This window comes from Erithacus rubecula, assembly GCF_903797595.1.
Source record: "Erithacus rubecula genome assembly, chromosome: 3".
Lineage (NCBI taxonomy): Eukaryota > Metazoa > Chordata > Aves > Passeriformes > Muscicapidae > Erithacus > Erithacus rubecula.
The window spans coordinates 25,792,454-25,817,633 of NC_136689.1; the positions used below are offsets into that span (position 1 = coordinate 25,792,454).

General features: G+C 40.4%; 1 protein-coding gene across 5 annotated transcripts in view; it reads right to left on the minus strand.

Annotated features, from left to right (window-relative positions):
* CREB5 (cAMP responsive element binding protein 5) overlaps positions 1-25,180 on the minus strand; it is a 252,943-nt gene that overhangs the window by 144,095 nt on the left and 83,668 nt on the right. The window lies entirely within an intron of this gene.

Below are 25,180 nucleotides of genomic sequence, written 5' to 3' on the forward strand. Positions count from 1 at the left end.
GGCTTGTCCTTTGAGGGCATGTTTCACCATTAATGTTTCCTTTTAAAAACTTCAGCATACATTAAATGCTCATACCAAGCTTCCTGGTGTTTTCCTTGGAAAATCTTGCTTTCTGTGGTATTTCATATTATCCAAATCCCTCTTTACTTCCCCCTCCTCCTCTACAAATACGCAGGACACCCTTGAAAATGAAATATTTGATCTCTAAAGACCCTACTGGTCAAATATTCTTTTAAATAAACCCTTTACAGTATTCACCTATTACCTCAGACATTCATGTGGTATAAATTTTAAATAAATGTCTACCAGATTGCAATTGATCAAGTGAGCTAGAGGCCATGAATTTAACATGACTCCTTCTGCGGGCTGCCTCTCACAACCTACCACTTGCCACTAGACTTCAGTGCAGTCATTAACAAAGTGGGCCACGGGCTCACAGTGCTGCAGGCTAAAAGGCTAGCTCGGATATCAAGATCCTCTGCTTTGGCTTTCAGCCCTTCTGTAACACAAGTGGCTTTAGCTCATCTGCGTTTATGCCAGTGAGTCATCTGGAGATCTCAGACATACCTTTGAGATGGTGAATTGCTGAAACAGGTCGTGCTACCAATTAACACGAAAAACAAAGTAATTTCCTACATGTGAGCAGACAATCGTGCTGGAAGGAGGAAATTAAAAATGCCATTATGTCACATGGCCCAGCAGGGCTGGAGCACAGCTATTGCACGGATTGCAGTCACAACACACCGGAAACCCACAGGCTGGGGCTTGATCACGGATGTTTAACCTACATCATCATTACCTTAGAGGGAAGGCTCTCAAGTCCTAATAAGAAAAGTATCTGATGAGATGAAAAGTTAAGAATAGGACCTACGTAGCTAAGTTAAAATACTTGGGGAGCTCTTGCGGCCGCAGAGCCAGGATGGGTTTCAGCGAGGGAGGCCTGGCTGTCACTCTGCCAGGACATCCAGTGCCTGCTGAGACAGAGTCACTGGAACCAGCTCACACTGCCCTCATGGAACTGTGTGCACAGCCCCTCCAAGACACCTTCTCCTCTTGCCTCCAAGGTGTTTCACCACCATGGGTCCTAAAGGGGAGGTTTGCCTACTGCTATCAGCACTTTCCATATAAAGAATTATTAGTTTTTCTTAAAGAACTGTTATTAATTGCATTAAGATGTTGCCCCACAGCACAAGTCATTTGTCAGTTCAACACTGTAACCAATTGACAAAAAGGTGATGAGGTTAAGTGTGCAGTGGTACAGGGAAAGACTTGACTTCACCTGCAGAGAGGAAAGCTCAACAAACAATACTGAAAAATGGGATTTCTCCTAGCTCTTTTTCTAGGAAAGAGCAGAAAACAGTACTCCCTTCAGTAGACCCTAGTTGGAAGAAAATAGACCCATTTTCTAGAGTACAAGCAAGACCCTAGTCAGTTTGAATGACTCACTTCCCCATTACCAGCTGCTCTTAAAAATCAGATCTGGCAACTGAACTGGAAGTTCTGCCCATGTAGTTCCCTGGCCCTTACTCCATCAGCACATGTTCCTTTTCTGCCACACGTGGAGGGAAATACCAGTGTCCTTCTCCCTGAATGTCTCTGCTCCTTCTGTCCAGAGACCACTGGAGGGTGGAGGATAGAGCCCTCAGCCAAACTATTACAGGGACTGAAAACACATGAACTGTGTGTAGGAGAAAATTGTTTTACAGGTTTTCTGCTGGGGCTCACATTGCTGTTGATGGCTTGAGGAACAGCTGCAGCTTCTGACCCTCAAAAATGCCAGTATAAGCTTTGGAAAGCAAATCTCACACTGAGCATGAGAGCTAGATATAGTCAATATTACTAGATTGAATGCAGGTGAAAATCTTCCACTAACATAAATGAAAACAAGTCTAAGTCCATAATTTATTAGAAAAACATAACACTGAATAAACAAGTAAAATACACTATATTTTATGACAAGGTGTTTTCTCCCGTGTGGGAAAAATTATTTCCAGATTCAAACACATCACAGTAATGTACATTTCTGCAGTAAATACCATCTGAGGATCTTAAGTGCAGCCTGCTGGCAAACCTGCTTTCCAGAAATCACTGCCTTTCCCATCTAAAGGGAGTCCTAAAAGACTGACTCCAGAAAATCACAGAGTATTTCCTTTCTATATCATCTTGATGATCTCCATCATCACCACAAAGCTATTAGTGCACAGACACACACATGCAGAAGCACACCAACACACACACATGCATAGGAATAACTGGGGCAGTGGAAAATACGTTCCATCTTTGCTCACTTATTCCATATACAGGCTAATTTCTAAACCACAGGGGAGCAAATGTTCTATAAAGCACTCTTATTCTACAACTAAAAACCCTTGCTAACGAAGAGTTAGCAGCACAGTCATCACTATCAAAAGCACTAACTTTTAGATTAGTAGCAGTTGGCGACTCAGTCATTCATTTTTCATTTTAAGGAAACCTTTTTAAGACTGCACTCTTGTTTTCTGGAGGACCATAAATGCACTTCTCATGTTTTTATTTTATTTATTCTGCCCTGGGGATTTGGGTCCCTCTTTGCAAGCAATAAATTTTTCCTTAAATCTTTTTGGTAATAATATATTTTAAGACAAATTGAACAAGGGGAGCATAAGCGCAGATCTCCTCTCCAAGTGTTCTGGCAAAGCATCAGTGCTACACCGTGTTTGTAATCAACTTCTGGTCACTAAGCAGAGTGCTAATGACCTCTGCAAAAATGGAAAGCCACATGTGTCAAAACATGGCTTACACCCCTCTGCTCTGCACCACCCCCACCTTGCTCACAGGGCCACCTTCCCCTTGCCACAAAATAAATTAGTAAGGAGGAAGGCAAGAAAGAAAGACAGACAGACAGAAAGAGACACTACGGCAGCTTTGAAAATTGTTGCTGCAAAGGATTTATCTGAAGGTCTGAAGGGACAGCACTCAGTTCTTGACAGAATGAGTTACAGTGGTTAGAGGGGGAAGGAGGAGGAGAAGGGAGAGCAGCCTGGGAGGAAAAAAATCTCCAAAGTCTCATGTCTAAAATGCTCTTGGAAAATTGCCAGTTAGCAGTTCAGAACAATGTTGACATTTAGCCCTTTTCTAATCAGCGTTGTCCGTCACCCAGGGCAGAGATTCCTGCTGTATGACGGAGCTCTTCTGCTACTGGCAGCAGCATCTTCCCAGCAGCCTGCCCCCTCTGCCATGACCACCCTGGCACCCACAGCACCACTGGCACCCACCCTGGCACCCCTGATCCACCCCAACAGCTTCAACTCCACACACAGAACGTGGCTCGGGGCTGTAGGGTACTGTGGAGTATGGTGTGGAAGACCAACCCACCACTGATGCGTCAGAGCTGGGCTCCTGACAGAGGCAAGGCAAGTGGAGGGGAAAAAGGGTCTCATTTTAAGACAGATTATGGTTAAAAGAAATTCAGTAGACACCATAAACTAGAATATGGCATCCAAGCCTTTACAGGTGGTTTATTTCACATGTTGGATTTTAAATTGACTAAAGTGATGCAGAAACCTGCAGTTTCACTTGTTTACCAGTCTCTGGCTTTGAGCAGACAAAAAAAGGGAATAAACAAAGATGACAGAACTGTGGAAAAGAAAGTATTTAATGGCTATTAATAACTGTTCCCATTATTTACAAGTCAATGAACACTCTCAGAACTCTGACAAGTTCAGTGTCATTCACTGTAGATCAGAAGAGCACAGCAGAAGGCTGAGCTACATCATGTTTCGTCCATCACCACAGAACAACAAAAAAGAAATCCTGGCACAAGCTTGTCCTAAGCTGCAATCAGCTCCCACACATCAGGACTGGAAAAGGTCAGAGAGCACTGTGGAGCTGGCATTGATAGAGAGAGATAAGGCACGCTGCACAGTGATAGCCTGCCTGAGCTATCACCAAAGCAAGGGCAGGACAGAGGCAGCAAAGCACTGCCAGCACAAGGCAGAGTGCACTGCAGCAGCTGGCTGTCATCATGAGCACTTTGGTACCAGTCCCACTGACATGTCAGGGGGAGCTCCCTTGCAGCAGAGGCATAAGATTTTTCTTTTTTCATCTTTACTGCAGATACCCTGCTTAAGGGCAGCAGGCAAGCAGCTGACTGATTTAAACTCAGTTCTATAGTCACAGTGATTTCAGTTGCATTAAGTTTGTTCATGTGGAAGCAGATGTGACTACATGAACATCAAATTAGGTAAATGCAGGACTAGTGTTATGGCTCAGTAAACGTAAGTAAATTCATTTTCAGAAGTTATTTAGGAATACAGTCAATTAATTTTCAGTGAAATTAAAAAACTTCTTTAAAACACTGTCAAACACCTCAATAATATCCTTCCATTCTGTGTTTTGAACGACCTCAGGTGGTGAGACTACTGACAAGTAAGTTTGTACAGTGTAAGTTGCTCCAAAACAGTACAGTACAGCTTTGAGCTTGGGCTTTGCTGCAAGCAGGCAAGTAGTGCTGCAAAATCAGCAGAACATGTGAAGTTTGCACATCTCTAAGTATTTACAGTGTCCTGGCTGGATATCCTGAAGCTGAAAACAGACATTTTCAGTCACATCAGATTTGGACATGGACCTAGCTCTGGGAATGTCTGAAAAGAAAAAAAAACCCCCATGAAACAAATTTGCAACAGCCTCATAACAGTTTTGACTTAAATCTTGCACCATTTTTCTCTTGTTCCCCTTTTCCTAACAAGTTTCAGCCCATGACAAAATCCTTTCTCAAAGATTTTGGCAAGCCAGACACCAAACAAAACCAATGTGTCCATTTAGCAATTTCAAGGCAAGACAGTGGTCATGGCCATGGTTAGAGAAAGGTGTTAAATGAGCAGTGGTGGTGAACATGGAAAACAAAATGCTATACTGGCTTTGTGTCAGTCTTCAGACAGAGGTCCTGATACTACAAGAAGCACCACGTGTCACTCCTTGGCCTGAGCTTTCTACTCTTTTGGAAAAAGTACATCTGAAAGATGATTTGAGAGGAAGAAGTCAGCTGTGGCAAACACAACCACAGTTAAAAAGCAATTCTTCAGGGGAAATATGATTCTTTGAAATGCATTTTTTTTCCCAAATCTGTCAGCATTTATCAAAGTCACTGTTTAATAAATTTTCTAAAATTCATCTTCCATTTTCCAAAATTTAAATCAATAAATTGAGCTTCATTCTATTTGAGATAACATGGCTTAATTCCCATATTTTCATCTCTACTGGTTTTCAGACTTATCAACCATTTAAGAAACAACAAAAACAAAACCAAACCAAACCAAAACAAAAAAGCAAACAAACAAAAATAAAACATACATACATACAAAAATAAAAGAACATTAAAGGCACTTGAAAGAAATCTGCATCCTGATTTCAGATAGAGAGGAAGGGCAGATATGAATGGAGAAGAAAAGCAGAGGGGATTTGGGGAAACCTGTCTTGGACTAGCTGAAGAAATATAAGAAAATATCTATGCCCCTCTGTCAGAACTGATAAACAATTTTCTCAACCAGTGGCATAGCCCCAAGAAGGATGTAGTGTGTAACAGAAAAGTTTTAATTATGCTGAAATCAATAAAAGTTTTGCCAGTAGCATCACTGGGACTAAGTACCAGCAAAAGAAGTTGACTTCCAAATAGTTTCAAAACAATAAGGTATTTATTAGATCTACATTAATTATTCTCTAAACTCTCCATATGTGTTTTGACATATACATTCATTTAAAAATAAGTATTAATTTCTGTCCCGGCTAATTTACTTTTATTAAAACTTTATTAGTTCATTACTGTGTGAGTACACATGGGACTTTGCTTTTTAAGATTTCCAAAGCTGAGAGGTGGAAGCCTTTTACCATGCCTTAGCTAGCCAAAGGCTTTGACAGTAGCTGACATCATTTACACTTCTCTCTCCTCACAACTGCAGCTATAAAATGCAAAGTAAATACCCACACACACATATGCTAGAAACGCAAGCAAAAATCCCCATTATTTTCTCCATGTGTATGTAATTTCTGGAGCCCTTTGCCAGCCACGGCTCAAGGAGGGGAGATGGCTGCCACCATCAGGAAAGTGAGCACAGAAACTTCACTGGAAGCTCCACACCAAATCTGTAGAGTGGCATCATGAAACCTCAGTTAGGTCAAGCAACTCAATACATTTTTCTCTATCATTCATATATAATAGTTCACTTGGTTCTGCACTTGAGAAAAAGATTTGAAAAGCTACACAAGTAGACCTGGAAAGCAACCACAGTACCAAGACAGATGTTGAAAAAAGAGGTAGTTGAGTTCTGCCAGGATGATAAGAGACCCTTTCTGGCCTTCCAATATTATCATCATTTCAGTTCAAATGTCAGTGTTATTACTGAGAGCATCACTGTGTCTTTCTTTTCTTCAAATGCTGGCTCTGGAAGACTTTGATGCTCCATTTAAAAAGAAAACTTAAATTACTAACCCTCATGGACACAGAGGAATCCTTAAAAGCATGACTTGAAAGCATGTCTCAACATACCCCCACAGCATGAAAAACCAGATGTCAAGAAAAAGGAACACCTACTTTATTATCTATTTTATTAATGTCTGTGCCTTTCCCTTGATTAGAGCCAAAAAGATTAAAAAGAAGTAAACACTTTTTTTTGCTGTACTTATAGACTTGTTGGCTCATGTTTTCAAGATTTATCTCCAGCTGTAAGAATTTGAAATGTCTTGAAAATGGGAGATAAACATCTCATAGAGTTGCAGAAACGTGAAAGCTGGCGCTTCACTAAATGAACCGAACACTAAATTGCAAGATGTGTGAGGAAATCATTCAGGGGCAATGCTGTGACAAGGAGTACCCTACTTAGGGCACATAGCTCTGGTGTCTTTCCAGAGGCCCTACATTCTCTTGTTTTTTTAAAAGAAATTGTTTTATTTGAAATCTTGCATGTGAAAATATACTACCATTCCAATATTGTTCTCTTTATTGATAATACAAGGAACAGCAATGGGCTTAATTGGAAAGAAGAAAATGCATGTTTTGTAATGCAGTTTACATCAGTTATTTGTTTTTTCTGAAATTAATGGCATGAGTGAAACTTTCTAAAGTCTGTTCAGTTCTTGGATGTATCAATAAAGTCTCTTTGCAGTGTCTATATGAAGCAGACAGAATAGCTGTAGTGAAGCTGGATTTGGACCCAGAGTGTTTAAATGTGGACCAGGCAGCACAAGCAGCCACTCAAGCTGCCAGCAGTGAAGTGGTACTGCAGGGTGGCAGCTTGTATTTATAAGCTCCTCATCTGCTGTGCCACAGCTCTAAGCACAGGCTCTTCTCATACACTCATGCTGGTTTACTATTTCTGTTCTGTACAGAAATAGACAATGGACTACATTCAAGCCTATTGTTTTGCAATGTTGTTTGTTTTTTTTTTTCCTGTGGGCTGACTTTGGTTGATGTTGTTGTACTATTGGCAATTTTACTCACCCAAATGTTAAGAGAGAGTGAGAACCTAAATGATTGATAGCAGTGCTCATTGAAACACTAGCAATGTTAGGAATTAGTGTGTTCTCTCCCTCCCTATAATGATCCAAAATTCAACACTGACAAAGCACAAGCACATGGGAGGATCTGGCTCATGCCTTCCTTTTCAGCAAATGCATCCTTGGGAATAATTTAAATATCATATTTCAGCCTTGTTTTACACACAGAGTGAAGTGGAAAGTAACTGCTGGGTTTGTATTAAAGGCAGGGGGTACGGTGGGAGAGTAATTTTGCTAATCCTTCAATTCAGCCAAGCTGAAGTTCCCTATATCCACGAGCCTAGAAAGAACTATTGCTTGCTTTCCACACCAAGTGACCAGACTCTCTGGGATATCTTTGAAAGACATTTCTTTCAGCAGCTTTCTGACTCTGCCTTTTGGCAAGCTGTCCCAGCTGAGTGCATCGTAAGCATTGCATGGAACGTGTAGGTTTCCAAAAAGGAGAAGAAGGCTTCCTTCTTGCCTGGATGCTGGGGCTCAGTCTCTGGTTTTATATGGAGGGAGTGGTGATAGGGTGGAGGGTGAGAACCAATAAATGCTTATGGCTGGGAAACATTTGGAAACACTTGAGCACAAGCACTTTTCCGTTCTTACCCCCTTTGCTGCTCTCTCCCAGCACAGAGGAGTGGTGGGTGAAAGGCACAGATGAACTCCTGCAGTTTCCATTTGGTGAAGACAAAGGGACAGTTCCAAGGAAAGCCCAAAGAAAACATCTTCCTCAGCTTTTTTTTTTTTTTTTCATTCCTTTCATCTTTTTTAACTCAGTCATCACTCCATATTATGAAAGAATTTAGACCCATAATTTTTTCCTCCTTCCAACATATGTCTGCTCCTAACTGCTGGTCTGAAGTGAGTGTCAGACCCCTGTACCTCAAGTGCTAAGGCTCTGCTCCCAGACACTTAAAACTGTTGCTTCCCCACCATCTTTCCTAAGGGATATAAGGGGACACTTCCCTGCTGAGTGGCAAAGTAATAAATTAGCCAGATCTGGTTCTTGATGTGAGGTACACAAACCCTCATCTTCCCATCATGTAAAAGGGGTGAAGTACAGACAAATTCCTTGCTGTGGAAGTGGTTCAGTCATTTCTACCTGGACTATATTTGAAAAAGACAAGACCTTGCTTTATGTCTTATTGGAAATTCAAAATCTGTACCAATACAGCATATTCCCTCTCTTCCAGTCTTAGGTGCACAGTCAACACTGAGATTTGCTCCAAGCCTCAGTGGGGAACTTGAATCCCCTGACCTACTGGCCCAGAGAGGAGAGTGTAACCAAGTCCCTCTGACAGTAAACACAGAAACTAATAATAAGATTAACTCTTTGGCATCAACAATCTCAGCATCTGTTTTAGACATAAAGAAGAAGGCTGGTGAAAAGAAAATAGTGGTGACAAAGGGTTAAATAAATGTGAACTGGGCAGGATCCTGCTACTTGAATCTTTTTCATTGTTTGCTGATGAGGTGCAGGCACTTGGCTGTGCAAAGAGAGAAGGCTTTAAGGAGACCCAGAACCTGGGAATACATTGCTTATAAATGGCTAAAGCTGATGTTTAGAGATAATGTTCCTGCCTACTTTATTTTTTAATACTTCAGGGCATCCATATTTCATGTAATCTCAAATTTAACGTCATAAAACTTGATTACAGAACCTCTGAAAGTGAATCTGCAGAAAAGGACAGTGCAGTCTCCTTGTTTTAGCAGCATTGACAAAAGCAGGGGAAGGAGCACCTGACAGCCAGCAGCCTAGAGGCTGGCATGGCAAATAGAGATACTAAAGAAGGTTATCAAACTGGTATAAATGCTGCACAGAATGCTACCTATCCAATACAGGAAATTTTGAAAGGGGGCATGCTAGAAGAGGATTATGACAGTGGAGAGCTTGCTCCCAGGAGCAGCAGCCAAGTCCACCACATTAAACAGCAGGAGCAGTGAAGGGCACAGAAATAAAGCTGGTAACCAAAAGGGAGCGTGCTCTCCTCCTGAGATTGCTGCACTTTCCTAGAGGGACACTGTTAAAATAGAAGGGGTGGCTGCAAACACACTCTGACAGCCAGCACGCCTGAAAGGTCAGATTAGATTGAGCACTTAGTCTTTATCCATTAGCAGAAGCCAGTAAATCAGAGACTGGCAATGGCCAAGAAATAGCTGTGTCTTTGTAACATTACCATGTCTTAAACCAGATTGAAAGGGCTCCAGGAAATCTGAGGGCTCTAGATAATACTCTAGATAATGGGAGAGCTGCTTCTCCATGACCTTTTTGATAACCTTCCCCACATAAGGATGTTTACAGGCTGGGTGGCAACTAAGATGTTTAGCTGTGCTGAGATGACAACTTTATGAGGTAAGAAAAATAGCACAGTGTTTTATTGTTGTTGTTGTCGGATGTGGGAGCAGCTTTGAAAAGCTGCTGCAGCATTCTGTCAATAGGACTTTTTGGAAATAATGATTTTTCTGGTTAGGCTGTAAGCTGCATTAATTTTTGGAGGGTATAATTCTTGATTTGCTTTTAATATCTTTCTAGAAAAAAAAAAACAAAATACTTGATTGTTCTTGGAACAATCTGCTCTAAGAGCCTAGGAGTGAACCAGGTGGAAGTTATTTTAGAAAGGGTTTTGCTTTGAAGGGCTACTAGCTCATCCAATGTTTGTATTTGGTGTGTCCCTGCTCATAGAAGCTGAATATTTTCAGGGTACAGCATACTGGATTTCTTCTCCTACTCTTTTAGCTTGCTATTCTCATACCCAAATGAGAAGTTCACATTTGCTGGCATGGGAGCACATGCAGTGCTTTCCTACAGTCTCTAGTCACCTTTCCACTTGCCCTGTCCATTGAAGGCAGTGCAGGAGCTCCTGAAACTCAGCAGGCTCTTCCCATTGGGAAGAGGCAAAAGGAGCTCCTCTGGATGTATGGGGAACCTTACATCTCTTTTATAAAATGTTTTGTCCCATGTAAATAGTCTGCATGGGTATGCCTCTGATGTTTGTTGTCATAGTGTCACTTTTATCTGTGGGTGTCCCACTCACCCCACAGAGGAGAGGGGAGAGGGAAGTGCATTGAATTCACTCACTTCTTGTTTGCAGGCACCATTCACACTGGCAGTGCTTCCTAACTTTCATCAATGGAAAGAAATTAGGATGGAAAGCTTCCTCAAAGTCTGTCTGCCACTAAGACTGTTTGCATAGCCCAGTCTAAGGAAAACAAGGAAAACACACACACAAAAGATGAAGAATGAATGGATACCTTCTAAAGAGAGAGGAGAAAGCCTGTGATAGAGAGATGGAAGACAAGAGAGAGGATTTCAGGCTTGTACTTCTCTTGACATAACACTCTTTTTTGAGTATTTTGCAAATAATGGAGTCTGGTTTAGAGTCTTTGAGGGCCACTATAATAGAATTAATTAATTGGAATGAGAAAAGGAAAAATAACCAAAGCAAAATACTTTTCAAAAGAAAAATCAGTGCTTATAGGATTTGTGAATGTCAGATTTAAGAGGATTTTTTTTCATGGAATTAATGAAAAAGTTCAAATTTTAATTGAAAAAGAAGAAAGAGAAAGAAAACAAAAGCCTTCCTGCACTTCAATATGTTCAACACCTTTGAAGCAGATCTTAATGTTTATTAGTTTTGCCTTATCTTGATTTTGGAAAGTTATAACTAAAAGTAATTTCCTTTATCTTCTGTGTATATGAGTATTTGTTTCTTTTAATAAATACATTTGATGATTAACTTCCATTTCAGTTTATTTTCTGCAAAACATAGAATCCTAGAACAACTTGCACTGAAAGGTTTCTTTGAAGATTATCTTGTCCAACCCCTCCGCCATAGACTAACATGATGCCTGGAGAAAGTCTAGTATAACCATTCTCATTTTTCTCACTCTGTTGTCTCACTCTTCAGCAGTTTATTTGAGCTTCCAGGAAATTATTAACACATTATTTTAGACATGATTAAATAATACCATAGTTCTTCTGTATTTCTGTGGCAAAGAGTGCCACAGAAATTTTACACTGAGTAAAATTCCTGTTGTTTAATTACATCAAATGTTCAAGACATTGTATCAGAGGAACTTATTTACCTTCTTCTTCTGTAGAACCTACATTCATTTTAACATTCCTGTAAAGTGGGGGAGTATTTTTTTCTCATATTTTACAGCTGGTGAACTGAACCTGAGAGACCAAGAAATTTGCCAAAAAAAAAAAAAAAAAAAAAAAAAAAAATCAGTGGTGAACAAGAAACTGAAATTAACTTCCTAGGTCCAGACTAGCACTTCAGTAATTTCTGTCATTGCTTTCTGTCCTACATCCATTTGATTTGATCTGTTCTTTAATGAATCTTTTGTTGTTCTAATAATCAGAACTTGCTTTCCCCCTTTAGTTTCTGTTGTGTCAAGAGTTTGGCAAAGTATTCTGGTTTTCTTGGGATTTTTTTATACATTTTTGAGTGACAGGACAGCATTAGAAGCAGCAGCCATTTAATCTTCTCAGGACACATCCCTCTTTTACTAATTCCATGCAAGCATCTTGAACCAGGCTGCCAAACCCAGCATATAACAGAAGTGAGAGAGGGTGGGGAGTGTGTTCCCTCTCAGTCCACCAGTCCTGGTCTGTGCACAGTAGAACAGTCTCTGTGCATTGGTGGAGGTGCAGATTTTTTCCAGTCCCAGCACTTCTGTGAATTAGCAGTGGCAGCCCCAGTTTCCCTCACACACACTTTGAAACAGCTTGCATTCCATGGGCAGTACATCATTCACTGCTTGGAAATGGTGCTACAAGATTCCTTTACAGAAAACAAGTGGTTTGCTACATATCAAACTAGGATTTAGAAGAAAAGAAAAAAAAATTTAAAAAAACTCCAGGTCTTTCCTCTCTAGTTGACTGCTTCTGAAAAGTGAGCAAGACAACAGACCTTCAAGGTGCTCAGCCCAGGGAGAGAGGGAGACAGCTTGTATGGACCACAGGAAGGACAGCAGCCACAAAAGAGTCTTAGCTTTCCAACTGAGAGCCCCATGCCTGAATGGCCTCTCTGCTACATCATCCCCAAAAGCTTCTGGGAAAAGGGGGGACAGAGCCAGGAGTGCAACCTGCTCCACACGAGGAAAGCTGCACATCAGGACAGCTGCTGAAGGGAAGGAGCTGTATCCACCCAGGACAGCAGTCATGCCCCAGAGCTTGGAAGCTGGGCTCAGCTGCTGATAGCCAGGTGGCTCCAGGTGGTGCCAGATTCTGGCACCAGCTTTGCATTTCAGTGTCCTGGAGACCCTAGGAAAGAGCTGGGGCTGTAGGAACTTCTTTCTTCAGGAGAGAATGCAGCACATAGGCAAGAGCTGTGGGCTTGATCTCTTTCCCCAATCCCAAGAAGACCTCTCGAAGTCCTGAAGAATCATTACAGAACAAAAATGAGGAAACTGACGGAACTGAATGATTCTGCTGCTGAGCAAGCCAGTCACTTTTCTTCCATTTGTGTATAAACCACAACACTGTCCTGAAGTTAAGTGCAGGACACAGGCACATTTAGCACTGTCCTCCTCTAGCCAAGTCTCCTGGACGCTTCAAGACTTTCATCCAGCCTCTTTGTTTAGACAATAGGAAAACTGAACTCACAGCAGTCTGCACCAGCTGACCCTCCATTTGCTCCACATGTAAGGCCTATCTAATGTCAGCAAGCAAGAAGTGTTTGTGAATGAAAAGCTGCACAAACATCTATGGGTTTTAAGAAAGTGGACACTAGTAAAACCCCTATTTTCTTATCCTCTCATGCTCTTATTGTGCCAAGTATTTTAAATGTCAGCTCCTCAGGATTATCTCAGAGCTCTATGACCAATTCCCAAACTATGTGCATCAATGGGACCATCAGTGGTTTCACAGCACATCCAAACCCATCCTGAAACACTGCAAATGAAAAACAAAAGACTGTGGGTTTAGGATTGCTTTTTAAACTAAACGTTTATTTTAAAAGATAAGAGAATGGCTATTGTCATGCTAAAACCTGAAGAAAAAAATTACTATGTATATGGTAGTTTTTAAATATATCAGCCTTTTATATTTCTTTATGAGGAAAAAAAATTGGCTGTAGTTGCAATCAGTCTTAATTCATTCTTTATTGCTGCTCTGGTTCTGTGTTATTTGAGCTGGTTAAATGTTAAAAGCGTTTCAAATGTTCACATGGTCTGCATTAGGTTACAGAATAAAAGTAAGTACAGCCCACCAAATGTAACTTTCTGAAATGTAAACCACATGAATTTGATTTCTTTGTGGTACAACTTTAATTGGGTTCAGAGGTCTTTTGGTCTTACCTGTCTATCTGCTCTCTGATGGCCTGACCTGATAAAGCTAATACAAAGAATCTGTGAATGCAATCCAAGCTGATTACTCTCAGTTACAGTACATGGCTTTATTCTGACACTAACAGCCCTTTAGCCTGGGTCATTATTAGGCTGCAAGTTTGAACCCTGGAGCCACCACTGAACTGGAAGTGCATGTGTCACAACTTCTAGTAAAAGACTGTGTCCCCTTGCAGCTCTGCAAAATGAGAAATGGAGGGAACAAGAGTGCATAGGTGCAACTCTAAGTGATCTCATCTCCTGAAAAATCTGTGTGAGCATGCAGACATATGTATGCTCCACACTGCCACAGCAAATGTCACAAGAGAGAATGCATCCAACACACACTACATAACAGAGGAGCAGCTGCAAACAGAAATTCCTACAAGGCCTGAAATCTTCAGATACTGATCTTGAGCTAATTTGGAATTGTGGATTTTTTTTTTTTCTTTTGACAATACTCTGCTTTGCCTTAATGACTCATTGTTCACTCATCAGCACTCCTCACTGTTGCACTGTGTTCTGCCATATGCCTTGCTCAAGTGAAATAGCAGTACTGCCACTTCCCACCCAGAACAGCACATCATATCCCAACAAGAAAGGCACTGTACAATAGGTACACTCACCTCACATCCTGTGACCCAGCTTGTAAACAAAGACCTGTATCAGCCTGTGGGAGCAGATCTGGAATTAAGCAGACAGCTCAGGAGAAATGTAGCTAGAAAAGGAGCAGTGTGTTGGAATACTGAAAGTCCCTTTGCCTGGGTAGCTGATTTTGCAATGCATAGCCTTGATTTTGAAAAAGTAACATGGAAAACATTCTCAGTGCTCGTAGCTCTTGGAAGAAGACACCACAGAAAGGAACACTCAGCAGACCCAGTAATAAAATAACATAACACAATATTGAATGTTACTCAACTGAAACTCCCACTGTAATTCATAGGTTTCATTCAAGTAAATAAATCAGTAATGATTAAAAACATTGCAAGTCATCCTCTAGTTCAGGCAAATTGCATTCTATTTTCTCTACTGGAAAATACACACAAGGAAAACCTTTCAAAACCAACGTAGACAGTTTTTTTAGAATAATATTTTACATCCCATTCCCCAAAGCTGTTTTTTTTTTTTTGCCATTTTTCTACAGTTCTATTACCAAGCACTGTTCTGTACCAGTAGAACTGTTCTCTCAAGTAATTTCCACCAGTGAACATACAAGCAATAACAAATGAGGTCCCTTAATTATTTCCAGGTTTTTCCAATAAGCAGTGTTGGCAATGCAGCTCTTAGCTCTCTGTCCATCATACAAATAACAAGGTAAGGCCTGTAAACATGGCAGGGGTGTCTCTACCTTCCTGTTCCTCTAATGGGCAAGCAGGAGGAGTAGGAAGGAAATGTATACCTCACTGGTGGGGTTTTATTGTCAACATGGAATAGGTTTTTTGGCTTGGAATCATTTACACTGTCTTCAAGAGCACAACGTGCAGCTTCCCAACTTGGTCATAAGGAAAATTGAACATTTCCAAGGATGTTTCTTCCAAAACAAAAAGTTATTTTTTTCCCCCCTTGAGGCTTGAAATGTGGTTTCGTGCTTTTGTTCTCAAACCCTGTTTTCTTTTATATATGGAGGTTTGCTTCCCTCTGCCTTTATGGGTTCTGCTTGGGTCCAATATTGTTTCTAGCATTTTCTTTATAGGACTTAGGGCCCCACAACTCTTGATGCTGCATTAATGTGCAACAAAAAGCTCCATGCTACCAGGCTGTGTACAGAAAAAGACCAGGCTGGAAGGGACCCCAGCTTTCCCCACAGAGAAGTATAGTTTCACTTGATGGCTTCTGGAATGAACTTTGCCTATTATGTTTTATATAGATTTTGAATAAATCCTCTGAGTCACAGATTTCTTATTGGAACAATAGAATATAGAGGCCAGGGGAAAATTTGGAAGAAAGTATGGATTTTCTTCCCTGTCATGCAGCCCAGATTCCATATCTTTCTCCAAATCCATTTAGTATGGCACAAAGAGAACTCACTGTTTTCTTTCAACTTCCTTTCTACTTCACAGTAGAAATATTATTTTGCTTGCTATTTTATTTTTCTAAAGATCAGAAAAAAATTCAACAACACTCTAAGTCTCTTTCCTCTGTGAGCCTGGAACAGACTGCAGAGAAAGAAGAAATTAAAACAGAATAAGAAAAGAATTAATTGTAAATAGGTAAAGTTTTCCACACAACTCTTCCATTTGGTCTATGTATTGCCAGGTTCCAATTGTCATCTACAGATTACATATTGTCAGTCTGAGTTTGGTTTACTACCTGTGTCATATAATCTCAGACAAAACCACTTGAAACAAGCGCAAATTGAGAAAAATAATAGGAGATCAGTTCAAATTTGGTCTTCTTTGGTTATCAGCTGCACTTAACATCTTCGAATATTGTAGTTGTACTTCAGCCAGAATCAGTCATCCATAACAGCCTGTTGCCCTTAACAGACTGCCTTGTTTGAATATTTAAAAATTACTGCTGCCTTTTGCTCACTTTCATTATGTTAATTTCCATCTGATGCCCAAAAAAGCTACATCAACAACTCTTAGCAGTAATGAATTAATGAAGTCCAGCATGTCCAAAGAGAGATTCCTTTAGGTACATTAAGTCAGCAAGTCATGTCTGCAGGGGCATTTTCTAATAACATTTCAAAAACACTTGCTGAGAGCACAATCTTCAGCCCTGAGTATGTCAGGAAAGCTTTCTGCATGCAGCTCTGCCCAGAAGCTCCAGGAGACCACCACCATCAGATCTGTGCATCCCTTGCACATCTTCCTGTGCAATACCTGGGACAACCCTACTGCATATTATGAGTCAGGGAATGAACAAACACCTGGCAGAAAAGGAAGCAGATATTCCACTGCTGTCAGAACTCCCTTCCAAAGTGTTTTAAGAGGCCCTCCAAGCAGCAGCCTGTGGCTGAAATGCTGGCTGGTCACTCTCCAGACACCTGAGACAACAGGCTGTGAGTATGATGAGCAACATCTGTCATACAAGGACTGATATAAAGGGGGAAGGTTTGATGTTTCATTGTGTAAGTGCCCAGCTTCAGGTGGGAAAGGGGATGCTCACAGCAGTGTGAGCAGCAAGCCCAACCAGCTGGCACTTAACCAACCTGGAAGCTCAATCCATTACTCTAAGAAACTTCTCATTATGTTTTCTATTTGTATCCTTTCTAGAGCATTTTACCATCAAAGGTGTGATCATCATGCCTTTGCCTGGAAAATCACAGACATTTATATAATGTGGAGAACAAAAATTAAAAACTAAAGTACTTTAAAGATGTCCAAGCCCTTCAAAAAAATGCTTGATTCTGGCAATGATGAGAAGAACAACAGAACTCTAGACAAACAATGAATAGCTTTCAAAGAAAGTTGTGAATTCCTCAATATATACAATTATACCAAAAATGTCAGTTTGGACTTGAACTCACATCAAAGATCTTTAGGCTAAAACCACCATGAAATGAACAAATGGTTCAGAATAAATGCTCTGCTAAGAAAGTAGAATTAACATATTTCTAACCAAACTAGAAAATGTTAATTGGCTTGAAGAAAACCTAAAATACCAACAGTTATTGTTTTCATTAAAGAAATCATATGACTAGGAGCACCACAAGTATTCCTGTATATGATCATTTGATGTTACCCTTGCTTTTTTTTTTTCTTTAAATCTCACCAAAACAGAGCGAGAGATGGGGAGACAGAAAAGTATAAAGAAGTAAAAATACAAGCCAGAAACATTAGAGAATGAGCAACAAACACAGCTTTTTGTGTATCACATATGTATATATGTACATACTGCATTTCAATCTGCAGGGTTAAAAAAGAACAATGTTACTTTGAGCTCTTACATTTACAGCACTGGTGAGCCTGGATCTCACAGTTATAGAACTAGATAAAAGTAACATTCAGAATTCCCCAGGAAGTACATTCAATTCTCTTAATACTGTCAAATAAGCTAGGGATTTGGATTTCACTCATTTTGAGAATTGTTCAGTGCAAACGTTTTATTACCTCACCAAGTTTTATGGACCCTATCAGAACAGCTGCGATTCACTTCACTTGCAGCAGAGGAAGCTGGTAATAGCTCAAAGATTGCCCCCTTCATTTCATAAACCAATTAGGACCTGGATCCTACAACCAGAGTAACACAACCCCTTCTTTTACTGGCAAAATTCCACTTCATTTATGTGAGCTCAGAATAAACGTCTCTGTTGGCAGAACACAGATGCTCATAGCAGTAAATGTTTCTAAAACACGCTCTCTAATTTGTTCTTTCTTCCAAGGAACACTTTTCCTGCACTCTCAGTCTACCTGAAGGTTCTGTCTAGCCATCAGTTCCTTGTTCAACTTAGCAATTTCTTTACTAAACACAGCTAAGAGAATTTAAATTTATGGTGCACCACATGGAACTTTGTTAGAAGGTCTCCAAAATGACAGATTTATTTAAATTACTTTTTTTCCTTCCAAATCAAGCATAATTTCATTTTTGCAAAGAACCAGTTTTGGTGATGTTGTCATCTTAGGTTTATCTATGCCTTTGATTCAAATTGTTGGTGTTTTGGGGGGGTTTTTTTCTTGGTTATTTTTCTTTTTCAATTGCATATATGGCCTGTCCATAAATATAAATAGTACCATATATATGCCTTAAATGGAACTATACTGCACCATTGATTTTGAAAACTCAACTCATCAATTAATAAGGAGGCCTACTTTTACAGGTGGTAAAATAGGATCCATATACTTTACACAAAGTCTGTAATTCCTGTGTTTTCCCTCAGGCACTTTCCTCTGAACTATTGTAATTGGTTTGCAGCCAGGTACCAGCTTAAAAAAAAAAAGAAAAAAAAAACAACCTGAAGTGTTAACACTTTATTAACTTATAGTATGGTTTTCTCTTCCTTTGAAAGTGTTCAAAAAAGACACTGGCAAGACAAGCCATGTAAAATCAAGGTGCTCTCTGTGAAGGATATCAGTGCCAATTCTTTTGTTGAAACAGATACAAACAGAACTTCTAGTGGGCAACTAATCTTTTATCAGAATTCTTTGCACATAAAGATCTTCAGTTTTTTTCTCACTATGGCTCTTGTGCCACCCCCAGCAGACCTTTAAGCCCTTCTCTGAACTGACACAGTGTCAGGCAGCATCCCAAAGCTTGCTACTTCTCTGGAACCTGCGAATCAATTTCTTAAATGAAAAGAAATTTTTAAGAAAGCCTTACACTAAACAAAGTCTGTATTGTTTGAGTTAGTGTTTTACTGTGGCTTAGTTACCTGTCAAACAGGCTGACACTTGGATAAAACACATACTGGAATCATGCATCAGGGCATGTTAAGCACGAACCTGTGATGAAGAGCAGAGCTATGTGATTCAGCTCTGCAGAGCCCTAATCATCTTTTTCTGGATCTGTGCACTTGATCTGTCATATCAAACCCACTACAATTCTGAGATCCTCTTCCACCCAAAAAATGATTTTACATCTGTTTTAGTTCAAAGAGTCATATAAATCAGAAGCTCTGCCCATAAATTTTGATGACACCTTTAAAGAAGATTTATACAGTGTGTATTATATGTACAGGAGGTATGTAAGAGATACCAACCACTAAAACTAAGGAATCAATGCTAGACTCTCCAAGTTCTTTATATCATATTTAAGTCCTATTTATGACTTTCTCTGATGTGAGAGCCAACCAATGCATGTGAAAGCTCAGTATTTCTGTTCAGACAAAATTATGGGTGCAGTACACTACTCTGACCTTGTTTTCCTATAGTTCTTGGGTGAGACAAGCTTTTCAGGACAAAAGCATCATGATCCATTTCTTAGAAATCACTTGCATGAGGACTGGCTTGAGCATGGTTTCACTTCCTATCTCAAACAACCATCAGGAGAGGGAGAGGGCTGGTTTCTTCTCATAACACAAGGCAACAATCCTAGTAAGAGTCAGTGGGCAGCAATTCACAAAACATCCCTTATATTTTTTGGTTTTGGTGTTCTTGCAGTGAGAAAGCAACATTTGTAACAAACTTAGGATTTCTGTCAAGTAGAAAGTGTGAAGAGTAAAACACTGTGTTCATTAATCAATTTAACCAACGTGCATATGAAGTGTGTAACTTCCAGAATAATACTGAACTTCAAGTCAGGTAAGAAACACAGTAAACTCTTCATTTCAGGCTGAAAGGCTGTTTATTACCTGGCTAATGATCCTCCTTTCAGACCCCCAAAGTCACCTCCATACGTGTCAGTACTTTCCAGCCCTTTCCTAGAACTTACAGCAAGGAAGAGTTTTTGGGAAAGCAGAGTATACTCTTGAGGATAGAGGAAGGTGTTGTGAAAAATCACCAGTTTATGCTGTGCCCAACACCCAGACTGACACTGTTTGCTTTTGTTCTTCCTGACTCAGCAGTATGGGGAAAAATTGAGTCAGCAACTCCTGAACATGCAATGCAAGCAACAATAGAGGAGGTTGGAGAGCAGACAGAGCTTCTAAATATCACAGACAGAGCAGCAGGGTTCAGCCTGCAGGTCAGTGTGTGGACCTGGGCAGCAGCTTGCTAAAAGGGATGAACAGCTTGAGAGGGTCCAGCTCATTTTCTCCCTCCTCACCCTCTCTATTGAGCTAAGCTATGAGACAACTTCTTTCTGAGGATGGATCACTTGTGGTAATTTCCTAAGTAATTCACCTGAGCTTCCCAGAGACTTGTGGCTGCTGCTCACATGTGGCTTGATGGGATTCCATGTCAAGGTTGGCCAAGGTCAGCATGGTAGAAGGGACTACAAAAACATGTCCTAGCATAAACAGAGGAAAAAGAAGGTGGACCATTCAATAGGAATTAATGCCCAACTTTTAGTACAAAGACAGAAAAAAAATTTGGACAGAATGACACAGTAAGATGCTCTCTCTTCTCACCTCTCCCTTTTCCTCCCCTACCAGTGGTCGCACTAATGTTCTTACATGCTGCACAACCAAGGCTGTGGAATGGACTTGATCAAGCAACTCAATACTCCATCTCTCACTGCACATTTCTTCTCATCTCACAACATACTGTGGTACTTCAGTTCAAATACATGAGTTGGAACAGAGGCTTTTATCACAGATTTCCTGGAAAGGAAGCTAGTCTTTGAATTTAATAAGAGCACATCATTCCATGGCCTCTTTGATGCCACACACTCCACTTACTAAGAGCTTAAAGAGAGACTCTCTCTTGGATGTACAAAGACCCTTCTCAGTCACCACCTATTCCAAGCACCTTCCAGAACTAGCTGCATTATGGAAGGGTTTCTGCCTGTGATTGTCTCTTACAGAAGTCTTTTGTGTTTCCTTAAGCTGTAAAGGATGATAGCAGGGTACTCTGAGAACTCAACCAACAGTTGCAGTCTCAAATAGCTTTTGCTATGGTGAAACTCCTGTGCTTGCCACAGAGACAGCCTGTCCTTCTGCCATCTGAGACCGTGCAATTAAGACTGAGAAGTTTGGGGTTTTTTTTTTTTATTTTTGTAAATGGCTAAGGCTACCAAACCTCTGTTGGTCCCACTACATGCATGGAGTAGTCAGATTTTCTGACTACTCCTTTCCCCATGCCCCTTTGTTTGAAAAGCCTTCAAACCCAAGAAAAATTATCATCTGGATAAACTGGAACCAGAGACACACAAGTGGCATCATGAGAAGAGAGAAACAGTGAGGCATTTTAATACATAGGTGTTAAAATGAATGCTGCATGTGGGGACTGAAAGGCTGTTCTCTCACTGGTACCATGATTCTTCAGAATATCAAGGCACCAGAGGCATCTTTCAAGCCCCATTTGTTGCTTTCTCCTACCTGCTTGCATTTCACCAAATATGGTTGCAATTTTTCCCTTTTGATGCTGTGCCAGAAGACCATCTTATCTCGATTAAAGTGCTCTACAACACTTTAAAAACAGATAATCTACATCACATGGTTAGTGTTCCATGTCCACTTTGGAGCCTGAGTTCACTGGAACTGGGCTCACTCTCTGTTTATGACAATGTTAACACCTTGCTGCACCTGTGACAATCCTCCATCCTCCCATGTTCTTTATCAGCTGCAGAGCTGTACCAGTGAGTTTCAAGCTGGAATAATTACCAGTTATGTCCATTACTAGCTTGAAAAACTGGCTTGAAATCAGAAGGTAACTACCTTCTCTGTGGGTGCTGTTAGGTTGCAGCTACCTACAGTGTTCGACAGTCTGAAAAATACATTTTTCCTAGGAAAAGATGTGTCCAGACAGAGCAACCACCACAGTGCATTGTCACCAATTTGTCTGCCCAGAATTCTCTCACATACTGCTGGATACTCAGTGACAGAAAAAATAGAGTTATTTTAAAAAGAAGACAAGCACTGCTATTGTACAGCCTCATTCAGAGTCCCATATCTTGAGCTGATTCAGCTTATCTGCTTTTCTATACCTTTGACAAATGCATGTCTTATATCATTTTTTCTTGCTTTCTCTGTATGCCATACTGCTTTTCTTCCATGTATCTTATCTAGAAATGATGTGCTATTAATCAGCCAAAGACACCCTTCACTGCTAAGTGTTCCTCAACTGATTTTTCATCAGCACAAGTAGTTACTAGTTCCAGCATTCCTCCCACATGCTGAAGGCTTGGCGGGGAGGGAGGAGGGATGGCAAGGGGGTTAGAGACTGCCTCAGCACATAAATACTACCTGGGACCTTTAAACCAACCTGCCAGCTTGCTGCAATGCTAATGTTGCTGTTTGTTCTCAACAAAAGGAACACGGTGGGAGGAAAGTGGGGCTGCACCCTGTCTTATTTTTTAAGTTAATAACCTTCATGCTCTTCCTTTTATCTGATTAATCTGGCTGGGTGCCTGTTCAGTAGTAGCTGAAGCTTAATACCTGAAACAATGTGTGGATACACACTGTGCCAGTAAGGCTTGCCCAATAATGCACATTCTGTCATGTTTTCCCATGCCTTGTGTCAATATCTCATTTTATGTGCAAGCCCCCAGAGTAGGGGATAGGAAAAAAAGAGAGGCATGGAGGGAGAGAGGGAGGAAGGGAAAGGCAGACGAAAGAGAAGGAGAAACTAAAGTAAGGGAAAAATTACATCCCTTGGGAATGTCAGCTGCTACAAACTCACCCAGTGCTCACCATGAAACGAGCTGTGTGCGGGCACAGGTGGGTCCCATTCTCTGTTACCAGAGCACAGCCTACAAACAGGGGCTAAATGAAGACTTTCATTGCTGTTCCCTGTTTTCATTGGAGCAAGGCCATCATAAACATTTGCAGGTGGCTTGGCCATAGTCTGACACTAAAATATTTGTGGTTGTGATAAAAATCAGAATATTGCTACAAGATGGTTCTATATAACCTTCAGGGCTTGATCCTGCTCTTACAGAGCTCAGTGAGAGTTTTACCCAGTTTCTCTCTGCTGGCTTTATTGCTCATTAAAAGGCATTTTCCCTGGCACAATTCTTCATGGTAAAGACTCATCTACCCTTTGGGGCAGATTCATATGATTTTTTAAAAATGGAAACTCAACCAAAAACCACTGATTTGAGCACCTTAGAATTTAGGTTAGTTAAATAGCTAAACAATCTCAACTTCGCAAGGCTAAATCAAAATGACCAAACTTTGAAGAACTCAAATATTTTCTGAATTCATCTGGATTTTTTTTTTCCATTTGTTTAATACTAGAACCGTTGTCCAGTCTGTATTCCTCATGAATGAGTCGTGGATATAATTCTTAGCACATTTAGAAGGATAAGATGATGATAAATGGAAATGACAAGATACGTTCTTTGAATAAGTAAAACAGACACCACGGGGAAAAGACTGAAGGAAAAGAAGACAAACAAGGATGCTCAACACTTTGGCAAGTAGAGGAAGTTGAATATACAGCAATTATCTCCTAGGACACACCATGAACAAAAAACAAAACCTCCTAGGAAGAGGGAAGAATAGGGAACAGAGTATGCTGGAGGTCACACCATAAGTCTCATTCACACACCAACTCACACAGAGACTAAAATGCTGACAATTGCCTCCCAATAAAGCAGCTTTAGACTCAGACTTAGGAAACATTTGTGTGATTCAGTCACAGGGAAGAATTAAGATATGTCATGACAAAGTTTCCCAAGTGAGACACACCACTGACTAGGAAAAGGCCTTTTTATCCTCAACCCCTCCAACTTTGGAGATTCTAATCACCGTGGCCCCGAACCAACACAAACCTAAAACCTGACTGACAGGGTCTTGCAAAACCACATGCAGTTTTTTTCTCATTATATAGAAACAATTGTTTGGAAGCCAAGTACAGTCTTACATAAAACACCTCACCACTGAGTATTAAAAGTTGTTTGAGGTTTTTTATGCTTTTAATTAGGATCATAATTACCACTAGACCTATTAAGTCACAATTTGAACAGGAGCTTAATCATCCTTAACACAAATAATGGCATTAGTTAATGTTTTTCTTTCTAAAACTGAAAAAGAAACTGTTTCTTCCTCCCTCTCTCCCAGGCCCCTGTCTTTGAAAAGAATGAGACATATAAGACAACAACTTTGCTGGATTCACAGGCAAACAGTATTGCATAGGAAATCTCAGTGAATATTGTATTTTGTCTAAAGGCAGCATATACATAGGGCACATCGATCAAATAGGCTTGTCTGACCCATCCTACCAGAATTATATTTTAAGAACCAAATCCTGAAACAGTAGTAAAAAGAAAAATAGAGGAGGCTTGGCCAGGAGCACAAAATCAGGGCAGCAGATGTAATCTGCATTCTGGGCATGGCTGGGTAACCCAGAGCTTTGGGCCATGGGCCATCCCAGCTGCCATGAGGGATACAGAGCTTTTGGCCTACACCAAGAATCTTGAGAGAAAACTCAGGGATATCTGGATTTTCAGTTTTCAGTGCCAGCATTTCACTTTTGGGTTTTACCTTGAAAAGACTGGGTGTTCATCACCAATTACTTAGGTAATGACTGGGGACAGAGACTGCATTTGCATTTGTAATTTGGTCACATCAATTAAGTGATGTGACCAAATTACAAATGACAGATAATGAATCTATAGTGCTGTTTCTTTCTCAGTTCATCAATAGATCTTTTTATCCATACATTTTCATGTACAATCCCACCCCCAAATTCTCAGAGCTGTGAGATGAAAAACTGTACCCTCAAGCCATCAGGACGGCTTCTGTACAATTGAAAACAAGTTATTGTGACTTATGAGTATCTCATACTTGCTGGAAGTAACCAGGTGTGCTAAATGTAGATGATTTTCTTCACACAGTTCTTCAGACATT